This window comes from Zootoca vivipara, chromosome 2 (assembly GCF_965207765.1).
Source record: "Zootoca vivipara chromosome 2, rZooViv2.hap1.1, whole genome shotgun sequence".
Lineage (NCBI taxonomy): Eukaryota > Metazoa > Chordata > Lepidosauria > Squamata > Lacertidae > Zootoca > Zootoca vivipara.
Window position 1 is genome coordinate 76,595,012 of NC_142584.1, and position 24,737 is coordinate 76,619,748.

The following is a 24,737-nucleotide window of genomic DNA, read 5'->3' on the forward strand; positions in this document are numbered from 1 at the left end:
TCTCACCTATTTGTTAAAATGCAATTCATTGCAGGACTGAGGCTTTTGCTATTACAAATTGATGACAGTTTATTTTGTGCCCCCCCCAATTGCGCAGTCTGTAACATGCTAGAACAAATGTTTTCAATCTTCCGTTCTGCCCCCATCAAACATGATAGCACTGTGTACTTTCTTTCCTACCCTTTTTCTTTGTGCTGTTTCTTCTGTGTTATGTGCACAGCCAGTTACAACACTTAACATTTAATGCTGCACCATAAAACTACTGATTAGCAGGAGATAAATACTGCACCCTCATTTGACCTTTGGTTGTGTTGCTTTGTAAACAGAATGCACCTCGAATGCCTCAACTTACAAAAATTGATCCACCCTCCAAAAAAAAAGAAAAATCAAACTGCTTTTCATCCTTTACACCCAGGGAAATTCCATCTGATAGCAATCATTTCCTTCAGATTAGAGTTTTACAATGGCCTTGTACAATTAGGGGGGGGGGGAGGACAACCATGGCAAAACAAATGTTGATCAGAGGAACAAGAGTAAAATTTGTACGACAATGTAACATTTTGTAGTATTTTATTATTATTATTATTATTATTTTAAATAGCCTTGACAGCATGGGAAAGAGGATATAATATTACTGAAATGTGGAAACTCTTACATCTCTGGTCTTTCATAATTGCATGCACATTTTGCTTATGAGCTCAGCAGTGGCTGGGGCCCGTTTTTCAAATGACAACATACTGGAGGGCTAAGGTCATCAGAAATGCTGTCAACAAAAGGTAATAATAGGAGCTACTGGGCATTTTTCAAAACCTGGTGAGATGTGCCGCTTATTCAGAGTGATTGATAGCTGGATTGTTTGAGTGGGTGTTGCACACTGCTTCATACTGAGCCAGACCATTAGTCCATCGAGCTCAGTATTGCCTACACTAACTGCCAGCAGCTGTCCAAGGTTTCAGACTAGCCTCTCTCTTAGCCCTATCTGGAGATTCCAGAATCTGAGCTTGGACCATCTGCATGCCAAGAGGATGGTCTTCTGCTGAGCTGCGGCCTTCCCCCTAAGGGAATTTTGTTACCAACATTATTTCTCTCAAATAACTCTCACAGTTCCATCACAGGCTCCTCTCCTCTCTTGGTGAGCCTGTGGGGCAAAGGCTTCCCCAGCAGCAGTAAGCGTGTATCATTGCAATTGTCCCAAAATCCTTCCTTATGTGAATGCAGAGCCTAATGCAGGCATCCCCAAACTTCGGCCCTCCAGATGTTTTGGACTACAGTTCCCATCATCTCTGACCACTGGTCCTGTTAGCTAGGGATCATGGGAGTTGTAGGCCAAACATCTGGAGGGCCACAGTTTGGGGGTGCCTGGCCTAATGCTTGGCTGTTGAGCATCACCTGTAAAGCCCTCTAGGTGACAAATTACGTGTCACTCTATTTGGCTTCCTTCCCACATTTCCCTTCATCTCGGAGCACTGCCGCCAGAGGATTCACATTCACAAACTATTCAAGCTCTGCTTAAAACCACTGCCTTATTTAATAAAGCAGTGATTACCAACAGACTAAGCACAGGAGACAGCTTCTTTTGGGTAAAGTCAGCTGAAGATGGCTATTGGCTTACAAGCTGTCTTTTTTCCAAGAGTGGGAAGAACATGGCTTTCAAATATATTTCCTTAACAGGACACAGCTCTGCTCCACTTTGGGTTTCATTTGCCTAAGCCTTGCTTTGCATGAATGCCCGGCTAACTGTAGTGTAACCTGTAACTGAAAACAACAACAGGGCCACAGGGTTGGCGAGGCCATGTAGCCCAACTCCCTGCTCTGGGCAGAAAACCCAGATTCAGAGCATCTACAAGAGACAGCTGTCCAAGTTCTGCATGAAAACCCCTTGAGGCAACTGGTTCCAAATGCTCCTATGGTCAAGACAGCTAATGTTCAACCAAAATCTACCCTCTTGTGATTTAACCCTATTCAATCTAATCCTGCTGTCTGGAGCACCAGATAAGAAGTCTTTGTCATCTTCCAGATAACAGTCCTTCAGGAATTTGAAGAGTGCTGTTTTCATTTCCTCCCTGAGTCTTTTCTTTCTCCAGGCTAAACACACCTGGTTCCTTCTACCTTTCCTTATAGAACGTGCTTTCCACACTGCTGGCCAACTCTGTTGTCTGTTCCAATTTGTCTATGTCAGGAGTGGAGAACCTTCCCACCTACCCCCATCAAGGGCTGTCTTTGCTTGGAGGTACTCTGTTATGCTGGCAGACACATGCTGGCAGACAGATTGCCCACACCTGAATTTGTTTTTGGGTGTCTTCTTTTGAAAATTTATTTATTTGCTTTTTCAAATTAAAATTTCACAGAGATATAAACATAAATAATAAAAACAAGATTCCTAGGAATTTCCTGGACTTCCATCTTCCCATTTGTGGGTCCTATTATTAATCGTTTCCTCACGTATCTTTTATGATAATCCAAATCCTTTACCTCTTCCATTATGTCCAGAATTCAACCTTAAACTACAAGTGATATTCCAATCCTCTGCATGATTTTAACTGTTTACAATGGTCTTTAAGATAAGTTATAAATTTTCCCCATTCCTTATTAAAATTTTGGTCTTCCTGTTTCTGACTCTTCTGGTCATTTCCATCATTTCAGCATAGTCCATTAACTTCATCTGCCATTCTTATCTGGTAGGGACTTTATCTTCTTTCCATCTCTGGGCCAGTAACATCCATGCAGCCATGGTCCCGTACATAAATACCGGTAGTATTTTCTGCTCCTTTGGGATTTCAGCACCTAGCCCACAACTGGTTTGTATCCTCCTGAAAATGAGGTGCGCAAACCTGCACACAGCACCAAACCTCACCTGAAGTACACTGTCCAGTTCTGCATATTCATCCTCATTTACTCCTGCTTCCACTCCCCCCCACCTCCCTTTCCCCATGCTGAATTTTAGATTGTAAGCTCCCAGGGGCAGGGGCCCATTCTCTTGCTTTGTGTAAAGACTTATGAACATTGATTGTGCTTTATAATGTGCAGACATACAACAGTTATGACCAAGTAGAATTTATATAAACAGGCTCCCAAGCCACACAAATATGATAAATTCTCCTGTATCCCAAATAGAGCTTCACTGTCAATAGTATTACTTTCCTTTCTTTCCTTTTTAATTGTCTTTTAAATAGTTGGAGTGCAGGGCAGGTTGATGATGATGATAATTTTAAAAATAAAAAATAAATCAAATTGACCCAGGCACTTTTGCGTGGCATGGTTAGACTGCTAGTGCGGTGTAGTGGTTAGTGTGTCAGACTAGGACCAGGGAGACCAGGTTTCCTGTCCCCACTCAGCCATGAGACTCACTGGGTGAACCCTGGGCCACTCACTCACTCTCAGCCTAGCCTGCAGTGTTGCAGGGACGATAAAACGGGGAGGAAGAGACCCATGGCATGTCACCTTGAGCTCTTTGGAGGACAGAAACCGAATAATAAACCAATAACTTGGGCTCCTTTAAGAAAACAACTAGGGTGATCAGTAAAGCCTGCTCTCTTAGTACTGCAAAGCACAACACTGTGCTATTGTTCCAGTGTGTGCGTCCCATCTCTGCATTCGGCTGCTGAAAGGAATGAGCCTTTCTGGTCTGTTCCTTGCGAGGAAGATGCTGTAGCCTCTCTTGGGAGAAGATGCAGGCTGAGAGCGGAAAGAGGGACAGACCTGACCCACCTCTTTCTCTTTCATGCCAGAGTGAAACAGTTCCAGATCCGCCCCGCCCCCCCCCCCGCACTTTGTATCCACTTTCCCCACTTTTCTGCCCCCGCCTGCCGAACAATCAATGCGGGGGCGTGGGTGAAATCAGTCTGCTGGAGAGATTGACAAGGGGTTCATATATATATGTACATTTCGTGTTCCTCTCTCTCTCTCTCTCTCTCTCTCTCTCTCACGCACCTAGTGCTGCGTGCGTCTCCGTTCCCATAAAACTTATCCAGCGAAACAGAATAGGAGCGAGGCGTTATCCCCTGATAACTCAACCAATACAGCAACGCTGGCTTTTCGTGGAAAGGTGATGGGGCGGAGGAGGGCGGGGTGTGTGTGAAGAGATCAAGGGGTCTCCGAAGGCTTTGGCATCAGGGTGTAATTACCGATGATTGATGGGCCACTGCCTCCGGGTTTCAGGTTAAATAAACAATTCGTGCAGTTGGTCAACTTCCCTGAAACTTTTTTTTTTGGTGTTAAAAGTCCCTCCTCCTCCTCCTCCCCTCCTCCTCCTCCTGGTTTCCAAAAATCCCCCTTTTACAAGGCAGTGGAGGTGGCGGCAACAGCACACGCCGATTGCGCCTGCATTGGGGGGGTAAGTCTTTTTTTTTGTGGAGCAGCTAAGCGACCAAAGGGGTGGGCGTCGGGAGGGACCAATCTGTGCAACTGACGAGAGGGGGGGGGGCGGCCGGGGTGGTGGTGGTGGGAGTCCTTGATGAGGGACAGATGGACCTTCAGCAATCCACGCAGGCTTTAGAGCAAAGATCAATTCCAGACCCAAAGTTATTCCTCCTCTCCGCCTCCCATCCAGGGCTGGAAACATACTCCATGGCACTGTGTCTCAGAGGTCCTGTGCTCGTCTTCTCCCTGAAAAGTTATTGGTTTTATTTATTTTTTTCAACCCAGGTGTAACGAACAGAATTGGTGAATGAAGAGAGAGCACCAAAAATCCTCATTGTGGCGCCTCCGGTGCGAAATTGGGCTCTCCTTTGTAACGCTTTAAAGAGGTGCCTAACATAGCACGCTCTGAACTCTCTCAAGCCAAGGCTGTGAGCCTCATAACTTGTAGCACCGTTAAAGCGATTGGCCCTCCCTGAAGTGATGGAAACCCCATTGGCACGTATAAAGTCTGCCGCAGAGCGGTAGAATGTATGAAATTACACGAGCCAGGAAAAGATTGTTTCAGGGTTCTAAAACGGGGGAGGGGAGCATGTGTAACAATATTCCCTGACGTTATTTAGAAAATACATGGACAAAAAAAAGGGGCGGGGAGAAAGAAGGAAACAAAACAAAACAAAACAAAACAAAACAAGAGCACTTCAGAATGTTTCTGCGCTGTTGCTTTGCTACAAACAATTCCCTGGGTGGAGACAGATTAGTGGATACGGTATTTGTAAATGGAGCGATGCTTCAGAGCTGGGGGCAGGGCAGGGTTGGGGGAAAAATAAAGCTCCCTTCTTTGTTTCTAGCCTGATTAGAGGTTAGGCTGGAAAGCTTTAAAGAAAGAGGGAAGGGGACTCACCCCTGAACTTGGGAAAGAATGTCATGGCGACCAGTCAGCTGCAGGGTTCCTCATCCTGTAATGTATACTGTGTGCTATCCATGTCACTGATGAGTGGTCTCCAACACAGAAGTGACCCTGAGACCCTGGAGATGACCTATCTTTTCTCTACTTACTTATTTTATATTCTGCTTTTCCTGCAAGGAGCTCAAAGTCAGGTGTGTTGAGATATGAATCTAATCTTTTCCTACTATGCTTCTGAGCAGAGCAGGGAAGACAAGGGCAAAAGGTATACTTGAGAATTCCACTTCACAGCCCTCCCATTTGTGATATAAGTGATAATGCCACTGGCCTACCTAACAGGGTTGTTGTAAGGATTACAAGATAATGTCCAGGAAGCACCAGGTAATTCTATGTAGCAGTATTACACAGGAGCATGGGCCATTGTGAAGTCAAAAAGATGGTATTTCCTTCCTTCCTCTAGCTAGGCTACTCTTCCAGGAAGCTTCTCATCTCTCTCTCTCTCATTGTCATAAAAAGTATTCTTTTAACCGGAACTTCTTCTAGCAGGCATACCAGGGAAATCTGAGGAGAGAAAGCGAAGGATGCCAGTTTGATCTCAGTTGTTGACTTCCTGGCCAATTCTTACATTTTGGCCTTGGATACAGAGCTGGCTCTGCCTCAAAAAAGGGTGGTGTTGTGATAGTTCAAGTGTGTGTGTTTTGCTATACACAGGTAGAATGGGACATCAGTATAGGCCAGTGGTTCTCTAAACGATGTGCAAGAGACTAGTGCCCAATTAACAGAAGGCCACTTCTTCTACCAGCAATATAGCTTGCTACTTCTCAGAAGTCCTTCCTGAAATAATAAATCCCAAAAGACACCTTATCTAGCATTTGGGGCTGAGGAATTCACCTGGGGGAATCCAACAGATGCTGAGAAAGCCCTGGGTTGGGATGAGTCACCCCTTAGGCATTAGGTTCTAAATGTGCACCATGGAGATGCGATAGAAGCTGACAACAAACACAGAGACTTGAAAGACAGTCATTGAAAAAGACAAACATGGTGTAAGTAGCACTAGTAATGCACACTTGCACACACAAACACACATACTATTTAAAGAGAGGTACTATATGGTCTATTTAAAAGTTACAGTAGCCCCAAAGCCAAGATGAGTGAATATGAGTACCATAAAAAAAGACAACAGATCATGGTGAGCAAGGGAAAATAACAGCTATATACAATGTGTGTGTGTGTATGTGTGTGTGTGTGTCAAGAGTTGGTTACACTGAAACTAGCATTGTACAGTACTGTACTGTATGTCACAAATCACTGATAATGTCCTCCTTGCTGAAAGCCTGTATTCGACCCACATTCCTGACTTCTACAGTGCCTTTGATATAGTTTACTACTCTCTCCTACTTGATTCCTCTGTGACTCTGTCCTTATCTGCTTCTCCTCCTACCTGTCTAATCATTCTTTCAATTTCTCCACATGTGGAAACTCTTCTTCTGCTTTCCCTCTCTTTTATTCTCTTCTCTCTCTGCACGCTGTCCCTGGATGACCTCATCAGATCCCAGAAACCCCTAAAACACTGATGAAAGCAACCCTCCCCCCCTCTGAACCGCCCTCCTCACCCCACATCTTGAAGTGCCTCTCTGATCTTATTGCTGGAATACTCAATATGTCAAAGATCAAATGTCTGGTCTTTCATCTCAAGCCTCCTTCTTCATGTATGCTTGGCTTTTTCTTTTACAATGTTGCCATTCACCCTTAATACAGTACATATATCCTTTCCTTGTTGTTCCTCTGGCCCATGCTCTAGTTATCTCTCACCTAGACCTCTACAGTATTTTCATTTCTGGTTTTCTGCCGGGTCAGCCTCATCTCATCATCTAGGCAAAATAAAACCCTCTCTTATCACTCTGAACATGTGATGTCCCTACACTGGCTTCTCATCTACAGTACTCTAAAACCAATGTGATTCCCTTCATGGCCCTCCATAGTTTCACCCCCTATTCTCACTGCACATCCCAGCCTGTGATCTTCATTCCTCTGGTTTAGCCTTGGCCAACCTGGTGATGTCTGGTGTTTTGGACTGTAACGCTCACCAGTCTCAGCCAGCATGGCTGTGCTCACAGGGGCTGATGATATGCTTTGGGGCTTCCTGTGCTTTGGGGAGGACAGGATGTTGGCCTAGATGGGCCTTGGTTCTGTTCCAGCAGGGTGGTTCTTATGCTTACAATACAACACACCTTTGGTGCACCAGTAACATTGCATTAACTGCAATATCAATGCATTAACACTGCAATATCATTGCATTAACTGAAACACAGTCTTTTCTATACCCAGAAGAAGAAAAATGCACACCCCCTTAGTGATTTGTTAATGATGTTAGGTGTACAAACATGATTATTCTGTGTCGTCGTGTTTCTCTCCCACCTCTAATGTGAATATGGTAAACACACACACACACACACACACACACACACACACACACACACACCACATATTGATTTAGGGGTATAAAAACAAAAGAGCGAACTCAAAATCATTTCATTAGAGTGTACTTCTTTGAATTGTATCAGATACTCCAAAGTTAAGATTTTGCTGAGAAATCTATGAAGCTTTCCAACCACTGCAAATTGGGCTGGTCTGGAACATAATGGAGCTAGTAATTGCTGGTCCAGAGTTCCCCCAGGTATCTTTAATTTATTTTATTATAACCAAGTGTAATAAAAACCACTGCAATTCTCCTGGTGTGGTTCTTTTGTCTTTAGCTGGTGCTAATTTTAGTTCCTGTGAACCAGAAATGTACTTTATGCTCCTTCCTCTCCCAGGCTTTTCTTATGTCTGGTGAATGTACAACAAACCGAGCATCAGTAAGTAGACATGGATCCTGAGAACATATGCAGAATGAAGGGGTAAAGGTTGCAGCTCAGCAGCAGAGCACATGCTTTGTATGTAAAAGGCCCCAGGTTCAATCTGCAACATTCAGGTAGGGCTGGTATTGCCCCCCTCTGAAACCCTAAAGAACCCTTACCAGTCAGGGTTGACAAAACTGAATGATACAGATAAATGCCAGTTCCTATGAAGAACTTCCCATTCATTGTGAAGGGGTTCCCCCTTCCTTCACATTACTACGGCTCCCTGCGTAGTATCCAGAAGAAGCATTGCAAGGGGTCTTCCCTAACGCTAGGAAGCCACAGGAGCGGAGAGAACTGCAGTAGTTGCATTTATTGATAAGCAACAGAACAGCAACTCAACATAGCAGCCAGAACTTGCCACACAGGAAAGACTAAGGTCCCAGCTGGTGGCACTGGGTAAAAGCCTTAGTCATGGCTGGAGGTTGTATGCCTTGCCTGCTCCTCCAATGATTGGGGTATCCCATTAAAGGGATCCCGGAGGAGGTGTTTCTCTCTGGATCCCCAGGCAGTGGCTAGGGCCATAGCACTCCTCAAGATGATATCTGTGTGATTGTACCTATTTGATAAAAAATAAAAAAATTCTTTCCAGTAGCACCTTAGAGACCAACTAAGTTTGTCATTGGTATGAGCTTTCGTGTGCATGCACACTTCTTCAGATATACCTATTTGATTTTTGTTATAGACTCCCTCAATATGGGTTTGACGACACTTGAGAGAACTGAGCTTCAAGCGGGTTTGGTTGATAATGGTTATACCCAATGCTTAAGCCCAAGCCACTCCCATCTGTAATCAATAAAGTTGTGGCCTAATTTGAACCAAATGAATGTCTGTAAGTGTGGCTATTTTATTCGAAGTGCAGAGGGTACATGGCGCCTGGGCATGCAGTTGGTTCCCATTTGGCTATAGAGGGAACCACAACCAGAGAGCGGAGAGGAGTTTCTGAATCTAAAGCACGCACTCTACTAAGCTTTGGCTCTTTGCCGATTTAAAAGAAACAGAAGGAAAAAATAATATTTTTGTTATTTTAATGTTAAGAAGAAATCAGCTTGTTTGTGTGTGTGTGAGAGAGAGAGAGCGATGAAGAATGAAATGTGACCAGGAATCAAGAGCATATTTATCTTTAAAAATTCATCTCATTTGAAGATGGAGATAACTGAAGCATCCCTAATGAAAGAAAGGCAGGCTATAAATATGCTTACTTAATTAATTAACACTAGGCTATGGGCATATGTGTAGCTCCACTAATATCTTATCAGTTTTTTAAACTACATTTCTCCAGCTAGGATCATGGTACAAAGAACATCGTTAGTGAACTTCATTTAGAGCTTCTGTGCTACCAGATGACTTGTGACACATCCGGAAGCTGGCTCTAAGAGGATCTGTGCTCAGAACGAAAAAAGGCCAAGCGCTCTGCTATGTATGCAGGAACCTTTGGGGGGCTCCAAATGAGTTTTTAATAAATAAACAGATCTAATGTAAATTTGGTTCAAAATATTTTTATTTTATTTTATTCCCTCTTTCCCCTGATACTGATAATCTTCTGAATTGCCTGCCTGCTCAATTGCACATTAGATATTTGGGTAGACTACAAGTATATTGGGGTGTGGGGGGCCCTGTGGGTTAAACCACAGAGCCTAGGGCTTGCCAATCAGAAGGTCGGAGGTTCAAATCCCTGTGACGGGGTGAGCTCCTGTTGCTTGGTCCCTGCTTCTGCCAACCTAGCAGTTTGAAAGCATGTCAAAGTGCAAGTAGATAAATAGGTACCGCTCTGGCGGGAAGGTAAACGGCGTTTCCATGTGCTGCTCTGGTTCACCAGAAGCAGCTTAGTCATGCTGGCCACGTGACCTGGAAGCTGTATGCCGGCTCCCTTGGCCAATAAAGCAAGATTTGCGCCACAACCCCAGAGTCAGTCACGACTGGACCTGATGGTCTGGGGTCCCTTCACCTTTTACTGGTATATTGTGAGTGCATTTGTATGTTTTTCAGGAGATGGTTGCTCAGTGAGCTAATTTATATGAAAGTATAAAAATATTAAAGAGACGATGGCCTTTTTCTTGACCCATTAGCCCTGTGCTGAGGGTGCTGGAAGGAAGAAATGTTTTTCTGAGTTGTATTTATCCTTTGGTTACCTGTGTTGCATGCAGCCTTTTGTGTTCTCTAACACAAAGCTGTTCCAATTTACAGTAATCTCCTGTTTTAGAGGGCATGAACATTTCCTTTAAAAAAAAAAAAACCCTACTTGCTAATGATTGCTGTTCCTGGATTGAATCCAGAAGCACAGCGAAAATATAAACAGCCCTGATTCCATGCTGCTAGTGATGAAATGTGACTAGAAGAATTTAATTGATATTGGGAATAATTGTTCAAAAAAACACCCTACCTCTGAACAAACTTTAATTTTTATGAATGGAAGTAGGTATCGGAAGCTGTGCGGGTCCCATTAGTGGCAAGTAGCAGAAGGACATGTACTGAGCTGTAACCTTGAGATGGATGGTTGAATGAGTTCTAGACACCAACCGCATAACCCAAAACTCCCAGCAGTAATACCAAGCAGAGAAAAAGAGCTGATATTTTCCTTTTGGCCGAGATGAGAATAATCTATCACAAGACGGGTGTCCCTGTAGTTTGATGACAAAGTGCACCAGTGCTGAGTTGCACAGGATTAAGTACTGCTGCTTTTGAGACATCTTGTACTGTGTGAGGCCCCAGGCAACTCTTTGGCTGATTACCTCCTGAACCTGTGGAGAACCTTTAACTCTTTCAGCCCTCTTTAATCACAGTGGCCATATAGTTTGAATGGTTATTAGACCCACACAGAGGTCATTCAAATCTACCCAATTACTTTTGAAGCTTTGTTAAGCTTTAAGTTTGACCCAATGTACACAGGAACATAAATTAATAATGATAATGATAATGATAATGATAATAATAATAATAATAATAATAATAATAATAGTATTTTTATCTCAATTTTGCCCAGGTGCTCAGAATACTTCACATAAGTTGTAGCAAGATGCCTTTTGATGCAATCATAATATAGGTCAGGATCAGTGCTATTTTTCTAGAAAAAGAGGTGCCAGAACTCACCTTGAATGTCTCCCTTGTTGTCTTATAATGTGTCGTGAACCGGCAGGACAATGGGGAGGAGGAGGAAGAAGAGGAAAAGGATCCCAGCAAGGGGTAGAGCTGGGACTGGGACCATAGCTGCCAAGTCTCCCATTTTTTGCGAGAAACCCCCGTATTTTAAACTGTTTCCCACTGGCAGCCTGGATTGGAAAAAATCCCGTAAATCCCCTGGATTTCTTACCTGCCAGGGAGGCTCCATTTTGGGTCCTGGTGCCGCCCGATTTCTGGTGCCCATACATGGGTAGTGTGGCACCGGAAGTTGCTTCTACCCATGTCCGGACATGCGTAGAAGCGACTTCCGATGCCGTGCCGCTGCTGATCCCGCATTTTTCAGTGGGAGACTTGGCAGCTATGACTGGGACACACCAGTGCAAGCTGGGGAAGGTGATGTTGGTGTAGGAAGTACTCACAGGGTAACAGAGGACATTGAGGGGGTGGGGGTCAGTGCACAGGAACCAGAGCAGCAGGACCCATCACCAGAGCTAGAGAGGTCCCTGCCCTCATGAACATGGTGGGTTCTGAGGAATAGGGAGCAATAGGAGCAGCACTCTAGGAAGCTGATGCAGGCAAGCACCCACAGCCCAGCTTCCTAGCTGGCCAGGTGGGGTGTGCTAGCTCTGGCCAGAGGTGTGTGATTCCTCAGCTGGTGTAGGCTTGGGGCAGGTGAGGGTCACATGCCTCATCAAGCCCAGGTGCGGCAATCAGCATGCAGAGTATAAAAGGGCAGCGGAGCTGAGGGACTGTGGCTGCCCATGTTTATGAGCCTCAACTCGGATGCTCCAGGATCTCTGCAGGACTGTGATTTGGTTTGGACTTTCGACATGTGGGTTGACCTTGGACTGGGGACTTGACATACTGACTTGCTGCCAGGTAGGCCAGGGGTTCAGGACACAACAGCAATAGCACTCACCTATGAGGTGCCAGAACTGAGTTCTGGTGAGTTCCAGCTGAAAAAAAGCCCTGGTCAGGATTATCATTCCTGGTGAGAGGGATGATATGAACATTACGTGGTCCACAACTGTGTTAACATTTGAACTAATGACTTGTAATAATTTATACTCTTAGCAGGGGTGGGAGCCTTAGCCCTGGCAACTAGATGTGCTCTTCCATGCCTGGCCTTTGGAACCCTGCCCAGGTCATACCCCTCACTGGCCCTGCTGTGCACTATCCTCTAGTGACCTTACCTGCCTGCACTGTAACCTTGCTTGCCTGGATGGAAGATGGAGAGTAGTGTGTTTCTGGCCACCCCTTTTGCTACACCCACAATTGGTAAGCGATCCCTGGAAGAAGGTTGATGCAGGAGGTTCCCCATTCCCTGTTCTTAGACATGTTCACCTTCCTCTTTTTTGGGAAGTGGGGAAAGTGGAGTGGCAAGAAGGGGCAGCAATTTTACTGGAATGACTGAGACATAAAGCATATAAATGAATTGGTGCTTGGTCGTTCATATTGCTTGCAGTAGCAGACCCTCTTCTCCAGGGACAGTTCCAGATTTACAGAAGCCATCCTGGTTTCTGATTTGATCCCAGAATGTCCTGCTTTTCCTTAGGATGTCTGTACTTTCATCAAAGAAGAGGGTATGGAGTTATGCAACCCCCAAGTCAAGAATATAAGTATATAACCTTTAGAAGACATCGAAAACCATGGTTAGTTCAACCGAGGGGTGGCTCAGTCTTTTTATCCATGGGCTGCATTAATCTTTGGCCAACTCTCCTAGGACCACACACACCAGCAAAAGCAGGTGGAGCCACCTATTATACACTCTCCTCTCACCAGCTGATCTGCTCATCAAATGATCTGTCTGAAAATCAGGAAGAGGGCAATTTCCATCCCCATCAGGCCACTGCACTCTACTGACCCTAGCACTATTTCACACCTTTTTTGGGGGGAGGGGGCTGCTGGTTCCAAAGTCATTGTGGTACTGTGTCCAGAACTGTTCTCTGAACTGTGGGATAGTCACCCTGAATTTAAGCCACATTTCCCAGAAAACTGTGGCTGATAGCCTATGGATTGTTTCTCTCCATACATATTTAGTATTTATTAAATATCTATCCTGGCCTTCTCCCCAAGGAGCCCAGAGATCCTTAAGATCAGAAATCAACTATTATAGTAGGGTATTTCTTAATTGCCTGAATAAGCTTGGTGGCGTATTTGCCTAATTGGCTGGCGGGTGTTGATGTGCACAAAGTATACCTGACAAATGAGGCAATGTGACTTGTGTGATGGCCTTTTGCTTATAGCAAAAGGTAATCTCTATATTTCTACATTAAAACCAAATGATCAAAGCCTACAGGTATTTTTTGAAGAGTTTGTGAAGGGTCTGGAAGCACTTTGCACTCATTTGTGTAAGGCACACCTCAAATGCCAGGCTGAGTTTACAGGGCTGGCAATAAACCGAGCCATTTCCTTATATCCTAAGTGCATTCAATATAGATCTATGTGAAACACAATAAATACGGAACATCTACTATCTTGTTACAACACAGGAAAGAAATGTCTTTAAAGAATGGCAATAAATACTCTGCATTTGAAGGTGTGCAGCTAAGAAATAAAAAATGACTGGATGTGTTTTAAAAAGATGAAATGCTCTGATACTTTAAGAATCTTGTCTATTTGCAGAGGCATGACAAATGACTACACTTCAGAATACTTAGAATATTGATACAAGCTTTACTTTTGCTCTGCTCTTAGATGTTACGCCGCCCATTCCAGATTACTTGTGTAACTTCCTTTGAAATCTGCAGGGATTTTATTTCTCCTTATTTTTGCATGTGGAAGGGATTTTATATTTGATACCAAATAGGCTTTTCTGCCTTTAATGTTCTTTATCTGCTCTTTACTTTGTATGTTTTTGGTTTAATGTAAGTATCAGAAAATACAGAACAGGCTTCCTGCCTATGATGATCAATCCAACGTTATCAGCAGAATTGATGTGCTAATGTTTTCTGGCAAGATAGGAATGTATTCTTATTGAATCTCAAAAGTATTGCTGCTTTGTCCTTCCATTCAAAACCCATAACAGGGTTGGTTTCTCAGCATACCAAGCAACCTCGGAGTTGCTTGGCAAAGTTAAGCAGGCAGAAGCATTTGTTTGCTCTCCTTGCCAGGTTTAGCTATGCAGTTCAAGCCATGGTTTCCACCATGGTTAGATTTAATTTGGGCAAATGATGAATGGAGACTACAAAAAAATATTTAAAAATACAGGCAGCAACTATTTTAGGCTCATCCAATTGTTGTGCAGCTTTTGCTCGCTCCACCAACAGATGTGGGGGCCAGAAACGGAACCCCCATGCAAAATGGTCCCCACCTATACCTTGGATGTAGAGAACACACTTGAGGGTTCTCTGTAAGTGACTTCTGTTCCCCATGTGCCTCTTTCGGAGTCTAAGCTACATCACATCGCTGTTGTGAGGATTCAATGGAGATGGGAGAGATGGATGCCTCCTTGAGCTCCTTGGTGGAAAAATTGAATATAAATATGAGGGCTGTGAATACATCCCATTGTGTATGTGGACCGGTTGCCTCTTCTGTCAATGTAAATGTGGATTATTGTGTGCTTGTATATGAGTGAGACATGGGAAACTGGCCTATACTGAGGCAGACCATTGGTCTATATACCTCAGTATGGCTCACACTCAGAAGGGATGCGGGTGGCACTGTGGTCTAAACCATTGAGCCCCTTGGGTGTGCCGATCAGAAGGCTGGCTGTTCAAATCCCCATGACAGGGTGAGCTCTCGTTCCTCTGTCCCAGCTCCTGCCAACCTAGCAGTTTGAAAGCCCGCCAGTGCAAGTAAATAAATAGGTACTGCTGTGGTGGGAAGGTAAATGGCATTTCCGTGCACTCTGGTTTGTGTCATGGGTTCCGTTGCGCCAGAAGTGGTTTCGTCATTCTGCCACATGACCTGGAAAGCTGTCTGTGGACAAACGCCGGTTCCCTTGGCCTGAAAGCGAGATGAGCACCGCAACCCCATAGTTGCTTTTGACTGGACTTAACCATTCAGGGGTCCTTTACCTTTTACCTACACTCAGAATTATAAAATCATAGAACTTTAGAGTTGGAAGGGACCTCAAACCCAACCCCCTGACTGGCATCCTTCTGTCTTGTGAGACAATGGAGGAGTGCACCTTTGGGGGTGAAGTCAATCTTTTGGAAGGTTACAGCACCTGCTGTGGCAGTAGAGGCCAATAGGGGAGAGACATGTTTTATTGCAACTGGGGCTGATGAAAGCATCCAGTTTCACTGTTACAGATGCACCATGATGTTTCTTCTCTCTGCACTCCTCTCAGCTGTCATTTCTCCTCTGGTGACTGATATATGCCCTGACTGACTGTCTCCAGGCACTGTGGGTCATCTGTAAGGGATTCCCACACGGTGGGATTAATGTTGCCAGCCTTCATGTCACATATGCAGACACCTTTATAATGCAGAGATGCTCCACCAAGAAGCCTGGTGCCTGAAGCCAGCTCCCCATAGAGCATGGCCTTGGGGATCCTGCCATCTTCCATTCTGTGGACATGACCAAGCCAGTGTAAACATTGCTGAGACAGGAGTTTGAACATGCCGGGAATCTGGGCATGGGAGAGCCACATCCTTGTTTGAGACCCCTGCAATGCAGCAATCTCAACAGCAGCTCTTTCAGGATTCTTTATTTCCCCAAGAATCTTTCTCAGCTCCACCTGCAGATGCTGGGGATTAAAAGCATGTTCTCCAATTTTGTGCTGTCCCCAGTGTAAAATCAGAGGCATTCAGGGAACATAAAATGGACAATCATCAGGGATGGCCACTGAAATCAGTTCATTTGCTGTTGTCAAAGGGGGGTTATGCTGCTTTCTCATCACTGAATGAGTGACAAGTGTGTGTGAGAGAGAGTCCGAGAGAAATCTGTCTTTTGCACATATTAAAACTGTCTACAGAAGCAACTGGTGCATGCATGTGCACACTGTAGAATGTCTGATATCAGCTTGGTAAATAAAAATGCAACTTTATTAAAACTAATAAATGCAAACTTTTCTGTAGCAGTTTTTCAAAGTTCACATTCTTTAATTTTTTATTATTAAAGATTTCTTGGTTTACAAAAGTATGTGCTATGTCTCTTTTTTCAAGTTAAATTTTCTACAGATCACTTTCATCTGTTGAGACATTAGTGTTACATTAGGGGGGGAAAGGGGGAAAGAGGTGGAGGGGGCATGGTGAGTGGGGCTGGGGTTGGGTGGCGATGTTTCTGTTTTACTTAATGTATATGTGGGGTTTTGTATCAGCGCCACTTGTGCAGGTTCTCTTTGCTATTCGCTTGTGTTCCTTTGGTGGTGAGAGAGGTTGGGGTTGGCCTAGGGTGTGGTTGTTCATTTGTGATTGGCTGTGGTGATCTTTGTTTTCATGTGTGAGTTGGGTGGGTGGGTGTTCTTGTATCAGGTTAGCCATATTGATTCGTATGCTGTTGGTGAATTTTTGTCGTCTTGTTGGGCTGTGTAGGTGACATAGCTGTCAAGTTCTCCCTTTTTAAAAGAGAAATTCCCTTATGCTGAATAGGCTTCCTCGTGAGAAAAGGGAAAACTTGACAGCTATGGTATGTGATAAAGGGAAGCCATACTGGGAGGAAGGCATCTTCTTCTATTCGTCTCCATGTCAGTTTCAGTTTATTGGTTAATTTTTCTAGTAGGGCTGTTTCCCATACTATTTGGTACCATTGGTCTATGCTTACTCCTGACAGGTCTCTCCAGTGTCTGGTTATGATGTTTCTGGCTGCTGAAAGTAGGTGGGTTATGAGTTCTTTGTGGTGTGAGTGGGCATGCATAGTCTTAGCAACCTGCTGCCCCAAAACAACATTATACATTAATTATCTAGATTCATTTTATATTATTTATATTTTCTCATAAGCAGATTGCTATTATAGTTTTCATTGGTTATCAAGGATTTTGAATGAAAAGAGCAACCACAGTTAGCAAAACCTGCTTTTCTTCTGGTCGTTGAAAATTATATGAGAGCAGAGAGACATCTCTCACTGCTGGCAACAGAGGTGGAAAATCAAATTTTAAAGGTTTAGTTTGAGCATTTAGTGGTTTTTCCTATTCTTTACCATTTCCCCTTTAAAACAAAGGATGTTGTTTCCTTTACTTTCCCTTTCCTTCTTAACCAGTGTAAAAAAGGGTTGCTGATTTCCCCTTGTGAAGTTTGGAATAATTTGTAACGTAAAGGTTAGGTAGTTCACTGAGGACCTGAAGTGAAGAAAGTTTCAGAAATACTCACTGGTCACTATGTTTGCCTTGGCAAGAAAGTATCTTTGGACATCTTGCTTTTAACACCCCCCCTCTTTTGCAAATACAGTGGTACCTTGGTTCTCAAACTTAATCCGTTCCGGAAGTCCGTTCCAAAACCAAGGTGTGTAGAAAGTAATGCAAACTGGATTAATCCGTTCCAGACTGTTAAAAACAACCCCTAAAACAGCAATTTAACATGAATTTTACTATCTAACGAGACCATTGATCCATAAAATGAAAGCAATAAACAATGTACTGCAGTCACACAATCAATCAGCAGCTGAACTGGGTCCCACACAGTTACAAAAACAAAACAAACAGAACCACAAAAACGCAAAGTAAATAGCAAAAACAGACAGACCTCAGCGTGAACACTCAAAACGGAACTGTGGCTCTCAAATCGGAAGCGTAACACTCAAAATGGAGCATGTTCGGCTTCTGAAAAAGGTTTGCAAACTGGAATACTTATTTCTGGGTTTGCAGTGTTTGGGTTCCAAGTTGTTTGAGTACCAAGGCGTTTGAGAACCAAGGTACCACTGTAGTGAGTAATAGACATAGGGCCATTCCAAAAATACCCAATACTGCAGGTAGCTTCCCTTTAACAGCTGGGGGTTGAATTCATTTGAAAATAAATCATAAGAATTAACCAATTGAAGCTTGCTTCGTGCAATTTCTATTTGTTCTGAAATTAATGTCACGAGTAATGAATGCCAATGGATGAGTTTGTTATTTTGTACCAGGTGTGCCCATCTCTCATTCATTTGGGGATAGAGGAGCCACAGAGCACATTTGGATGGCTGTTCCTGATGGCCTTCCTTTTATTTTTCCAGAATGCGCTAGGTGTGTATTTCTGAAGCAGGCAAGCAGGCAGAAGAGAATTTACCTAGATTATCCATTAGCACATCTGCTAACACTTTGACTCATATTTGGTCTTTGGATTGGGGTGGTATAATACTGCTTTTATCCCACTTATTATTTTTCTGCCATTTATTTCAATAGAATTGAACTGCACCCATTATGTACCTCCTGAAGTGAGTCTACCAGTTCTATTTGAGTTGGAAGTCTCTGGCTTACTAATTGGCTAACATACTTCTGTAGCTTGGCGTCCAGGAGCATGAGGTTAATTGGAACAATTTGGGACCAAGAATGTTTAAAGGAATAATTTCAGAAACACTCCATTAATGGATTTATGAACTAGATTAATAGGCTGGAATGTTTATTTTAATTTCATCAGGATGCCTGTAGTCTACAAATTGCACAGTGCTTTTAAGTGCTCAAGAAAGGTATACCATAAGATGAAATATTTTTTCAAAAATAATGCAATTAAAAGTTTTATTTATTTGATTCATAACAATATTTATGTTCTTAAAAAAACACATCAGAGCATTTATATTCTTTAAAAACACCACAACAATCATGCATAAAACCATACTATAAAAACCATATAAAAAGTCAGAAATATATTAACTGTTATGGAAATATTTATTCTTAATTGCCTACATAAAAGTGATGGAATAGAAAAGCAGGTGTTTGAAAGTTGAAACAGAAGGTGTCTTCTGAATCTATATTCCACTGATGACACTAAAATCTTGGCTTCTTGCTGTTGTCAAATGAGCGTCACCAACTCATGAAACAACCAGTTACCCTCCTGCAGATGATTCCAGACTACTATTTTTTTTTATAAATAGTTTTACACTGGTTAAAAAGAAAAGGAAAACTATATTTTCTTTTAAAGGGGAAATAGTTTATAAAATAATATAGAGCAGGCATCCCCAAACTGCGGCCCTCCAGATGTTTTGGACTACAATTCCCATCTTCCCCGAAGATTGGTCCTGTTAGCTAGGGATCATGGGAGTTGTAGGCCAAAACATCTGGAGGGCCGCAGTTTGGGGATGCCTGATATAGAGCATAAGAACAGAACTCTGTGGATGTGAACAAGCTTGTATAAGACACCATAATGGCAAATTACCAATAATTATTATGTTGGCCAAGGATTGAAATTTTGTAGCCATCCAGGTGTTGCTAGACTCCCAACTCCCATCAGCCCCAGCCATCATGGCCAATGATAACATAGCTGCCAAGTTTTCCCTTTTCTTGCGAGGAAGCCTATTCAGCATAAGGGAAAATCCCTTAAAAAAAGGGATAACTTGGCAGCTATGAATGATAATGATTCCTGCATGTTGAATCTTGGACCATGCATTGCCCTTTGAGGAGGGGGGCTTTATTCAGTAGAGATTCCCACTGGTGGAGAAGAGGGGAGACATTTGCCACCAATCTTCTTTCCCCTGCAGTGCTCAGTGGTACTTCCAGTGCTGTCTTCCACCTTTCTAGAGCAGATTTTCAGAAGTCATGGCTGGCTTCAAGGGAAGGGTGAATTGGCAAAAATGGCCTGCTCCTCTTCCGCTGCTGGGCATGTTTCATGAGCAAAACTCAACTCACAATACATTATTGTATTAAGTACTTTGGGCTGTAAGTGTGGATGGCCAAGGAGACTAATGTGTGGAATCACAGGCGCCAAGTGTGCAGGGCTCTGAGGGCTCCAGCCCACACAACATACCCCATGAAGAGGCAGGGCACCCACAATTTTTTGCGGCAGGGCCATGCACACTGTGGGGGCATGTGTGCTTGACATCAGCATGACCAGCAGCAGAACGTATGCTCCCACTGGGTGTGTCCCCAAGGGAGCCCACTCCGTCCAGCTGAGGAGAGAGGCAGCCAAATCCAGAAGGCCCCGGAGTGCACTGTCACTACCCCCCCCAAACCGCATGCCTCCTTACCTTCTGTTGCAGCTTCCGGAAGGCTCTTTGGGGCCCACTGTGGCTGCAGGAACGCCTGATGATGCCCATTGCAGCCTGCCTGCAGCCATGACGGGCCCCGTCGGGCCTTCTGCAGGCCACAATGGGCCCTGTTGGGTTTTCCAGAGACTGCAACAAGCCCCATTAGACTTTCTGCAGGCCTCCTCCTGCCGTGTGATGTCACACGTGTGCCACGTGCGTGACATCACAGATCCGTGCCAAGCACACACAAGAGTGGAGCAGGACCCGGAGCCCATGTGTGGAATGGCTTTGTAGATGGCAGAGGTGGTTTTCTGCCTCTAGTAGCTGAAAAATAAGAGATGCCTATGGGAAGTCCCAAAGGGCGGTGTCAGGGGCACTCCCTACAGAGAGCCTCCCCCCCGTCATCCTAACCAGCACTTCGCCCAGCGATAGCACGAGCAGCAAGTCAGGAGGAGGGAACGAGGAATGGAGCGGAATGGAGGGAGGGCTCAGTTAGGAGTCCGGGCCCTGGCAACGCTCTGGAGAACAGAGCGGGCAGGAAGGGCTCAGAGACGCGTCAGAGGGACAGCGGGTGAGGGACTTAGCAAGACGTCGGAGCCCAGGCGCCACCCCAGCCAGCAAGAGGGGAGACCGCTCCTTCCGGCGCCCGAATTGAGGCACGCGCCCACATGTAGGGCTAAGGGGCGGCATTTTGGGTGCCCAGGCTTTTATGCTGGCCCCGAAGCAGATGGAAGCCATTGCCGATCTCTGAAAGTGACTAGGTGGTCATGTTTTCTGCTGTCTCTGCACTGTAAATAGTATGCAGAATAAAACTCTTAAAGATAGCGTGGACTATCTTGCCCAAGCTCAGGCATGGGCAAACTCAGCCCTCCATATGTTTTGGGATTACAACTCCCATAATCCCTAGCTAATAGGACCAGTGGTCAGGGATGATAGGAACTGTAGTCCCAAAACATCTGGAGGGCCTAGTTTGCCTATGCCTGGCTTAGCTAGTAGTAGGCCAAATGTCTGAAGGTTTCAGAAACAAAAATGGAGTAGCAGAATGATTGTTTCTCTCTATAAAACATAGAGAGCAAAATTTCAGAAAAAAATGCCAGAAGAAATGAGGGATCAAATACAACCCTGCTGAACTATTCGGAGGATGCTATCTCAACTGAAGACCTTTCAGAATTGTGTATGATCCTGTTGGGGAGACAGCATGGACACCTATGAAGGAAGGATTGACTCTTTCCATTTCTTTTATCTGGGACATATATTAGCAATGTCTACACTTCCACAATTACTTATCAGCTAAATCTTATTTTCCTTGAATCTTCACAATGGACTAAGAACTGATTTCCCATATCCTGTGTCTGCCTAGCTATTGGCCAAGCTGCTGTAATGTCATGGAATATTCATAAACATTATGACTCATTGGAGATCCTCTGAGGGAAGCAGAGAGGGGGTAGGTCTTGGGACTCTGGAAAAAAAACACCACACATTCAAAATACAGGGACTGGAAGGGATGTGAGCCAGTGTGGTATAGTGGTTAAGAGTGGTGGACTCGTAATCTGGTGAACCGGGATCCTCCACATGCAGCTGCTGGGTGACCTTGGGCTAGTCACACTTCTCTGAAGGCTCTCAGCCCCATTCACCTCACAGAGTGTTTGTTGTGGGGGAGGAAGGGAAAGGAGAATGTTAGCTACTTTGAGACTCCTTCGGGTAGTGATAAAGCGGGATATCAAATCCAAACTCCTCCTCTTCTTCTTCTTCTTCTTCTTCTTCTTCTTCTTCTTCTTCTTCTTCTTCTTCTTCTTCTTTCTTCTTCTTTCTTCTTCTTCTTTCTTCTTCTTCTTTCTTCTTCTTCTTCTTTGAGAGAAGGTTGATTGAGTCTCACTCCAGCTGTCTTGCGATAACAGAAGTAGGGGGGAAAACCATGAATTCTAGCATGACCTAGAAATGCAATGTCTTTAAATATCCCATTCCACAAGCCAGTTAAAGAAGAATTGCTTACTTCTAAGGAGTCCAACTTAACTAGCACACTAATTTTAATGAAACGATTTGTGTTTCCTTTGTGCTCTAGCTTTATATCTATTTCTTATTGTGAATTGCCTCACTGTTGCTTATCTTTAATCTCCTCTTGCAACTGTTTGTCATGTAGCTTTCCCTTCCAGGTGTCTCTTTCTCTCCAGGCTATCTGGGAAGGCAACGGAAGTGTCTTCATCAAATTCTATTTCACTTAGGTTTTCATTCCAGACTCAACTGTAGAAAAGTGTGGGGGGGGGCAACAGGGAGGGAGCCCCAAAGAGTTGTGAATCTGCAGCATCCCATGATGTGGAGGAGAGTTCATGGGAAAGAAAAGGGTTCAGAAAAGCAAATAAGGATATCAGGACAGAATGCCCATTATTATTGCTTGCATTGATAGCCAATCAGGGAACTTTAGTGAAGAAACAAATTTCATACATCTCTAGATGACTTTAAGCAGCACATAACCCAACTAGCATGAAGTAATAAAGATTAAATAGTAGGAAAAACTAGCCATTATATTTTTAGTCTATTCTTTGCACAGGCAGTGCTGGCAAGCCTGTGCTCCTGCACAATGTATGACTGTTACTTTGAGTATGATTGATCTCAGTCATCTCAACTCCCTCCAGAGCCTCTAGAAAAAGTTAGCAAAAAGATCTGTACCAAACAGGCAGGGTTAGAGCTGGTCTGCATGAAAGCCAAGTGGTGGTATTTCAAGGCAGTGAATCTATTTAAATGCACAATAAAACACAAAAAATCCAAAATGGCCACATATAAATATGCTGCTGTTAATTTCTAAATCCTGCTGAACAGAAAAACAGTATTTCCATTTTTATGCTCTCCCCTCACCCCGTTGCACATCAGAGGGAGGTAAAAAGTGAATTAACCATATCATAGGCACATGGTACTTCCCTGCTCAGATTACACCACAAAATCTAGGCAGTTCCTTTGGAATGGATGTGAGTTGAAAGCAGCACTTGGAAACAAGAGGACCAGTAATATGATTGGAGACAAAAGGTTTTAAGAAACTGTAACTATAGTCACAGGTCTGTAAATCTACCCACATGTGCATTGTAATAGATAACTAAATGCATCTATTAGGTTTGTTAATGCATAAGAATTTTAAAAATCTCTTGGTTTAGCCTTGGTTTTGCTACATATTGCGAGTTGCTGGTTCTAAAAGTATATATTGCTGTCCTCTTTATTCCTAGGCTTTGTTCTTAAGATTTAAGTCTCAGCATTTAAAGTTATTGTTAAGTTTCTTCTGTCTGACAAGGTTTGAAAACGTTTAGCAGATGTAAAATGATTTAGTGGGTATTTTTAGCTATTGACTGTAAAAACTATGGTGAAGGTTGCACACACAGTCTTTGCAATCTAATTTTCTGCAAGGTATCTCAGATGCAAAAAGAAGTATTTGTATTAATTACATCTTAAATTGGTTTATGCATTCTTTTTAATGAGAAGCAATTGCTTTAGATGCTGCGTCTGGCCTTTGGGCTGAATTAAGCAACGTCTTTTAAACTTTACATTCTTAGAGAAAGTTTGCTTTTGTTGGTATGGTACAAATCAAGGAGGAGTTGTGATTCAGTGTGACAGATTGAATGTGAGCCATATGAGACTGAGAGGGTCAAGCCTTTATAAAAGCTGATTGCGTGTGTTACAAAATATCAGAGAATAATTTAGATTCTGACAGTGTCGAGTGCTTCATGAGCTTTTTTCCTTTCCTCATTCTATTAGCTCGTGTGATGAAAAATGCTTGGGAGCAGGCATTTCTTTGCAGAATTTCTTGTGATGTGAATTCTTAAGGAATCACAACAGCTACAAAGAGTGCAGAGTAAGCAAGGGGTAGTATTTTCAGTTGATGGTCATAGCTAAATCACTTCAGATCAATCAAAATTAGCTATGTTTAGGGGTTTTTCTGCATTAGGAAACATGCTATGAGATACAGCATACTCCAAGCACCAGTCTTCTCTTAATAAGGATTACATTTTCACTGTGGCATGTGATGAAATGTAACTAGCACGACTCTCATTAACACTGCTTACAGAAATTGCACGTTCACTCTGAACAGTTGTCCCTAAGAAGACCATAACAATGAATCGATTTGCTGCCTCCTTTTTGTTTTTTAGCAAAGAGAGAGAGTGTGTGTATTTGCAATCTTTTGATGAATAGATTCTCTTCCAATCTGAGTAATTGTCTTCATTATGTAGAAGACAAATGAAAGACATAATTGTTTTGCAAGTCCTATTGCTGGTTAATCATGAGGTCTCTTGATACAGTGTGTCTGAGCACATTTTTTTTCTTTTAAACTTCGCCTAATCCTCCAGGAGCTGGGACAATGTTAGAGCCGATTGTGAATAGACGATATTGGTGTGTGTGTGTGTGTGTGTACGTTATTGAGAAGCAGA

At 43.5% G+C, this 24,737-nt stretch overlaps 1 protein-coding gene across 1 annotated transcript in view; it reads left to right on the forward strand.

Moving 5' to 3' along the window:
• The first annotated feature begins 4,201 nt into the window (after positions 1-4,201).
• FBLN2 (fibulin 2) overlaps positions 4,202-24,737 on the forward strand; it is a 138,752-nt gene continuing 118,216 nt past the window's right edge. Inside the window, exon 1 of the mRNA XM_088662212.1 lies at positions 4,202-4,333. The gene's annotated coding sequence lies outside the window, so the exon portion shown is untranslated. The remainder of the gene's footprint in view (positions 4,334-24,737) is intronic.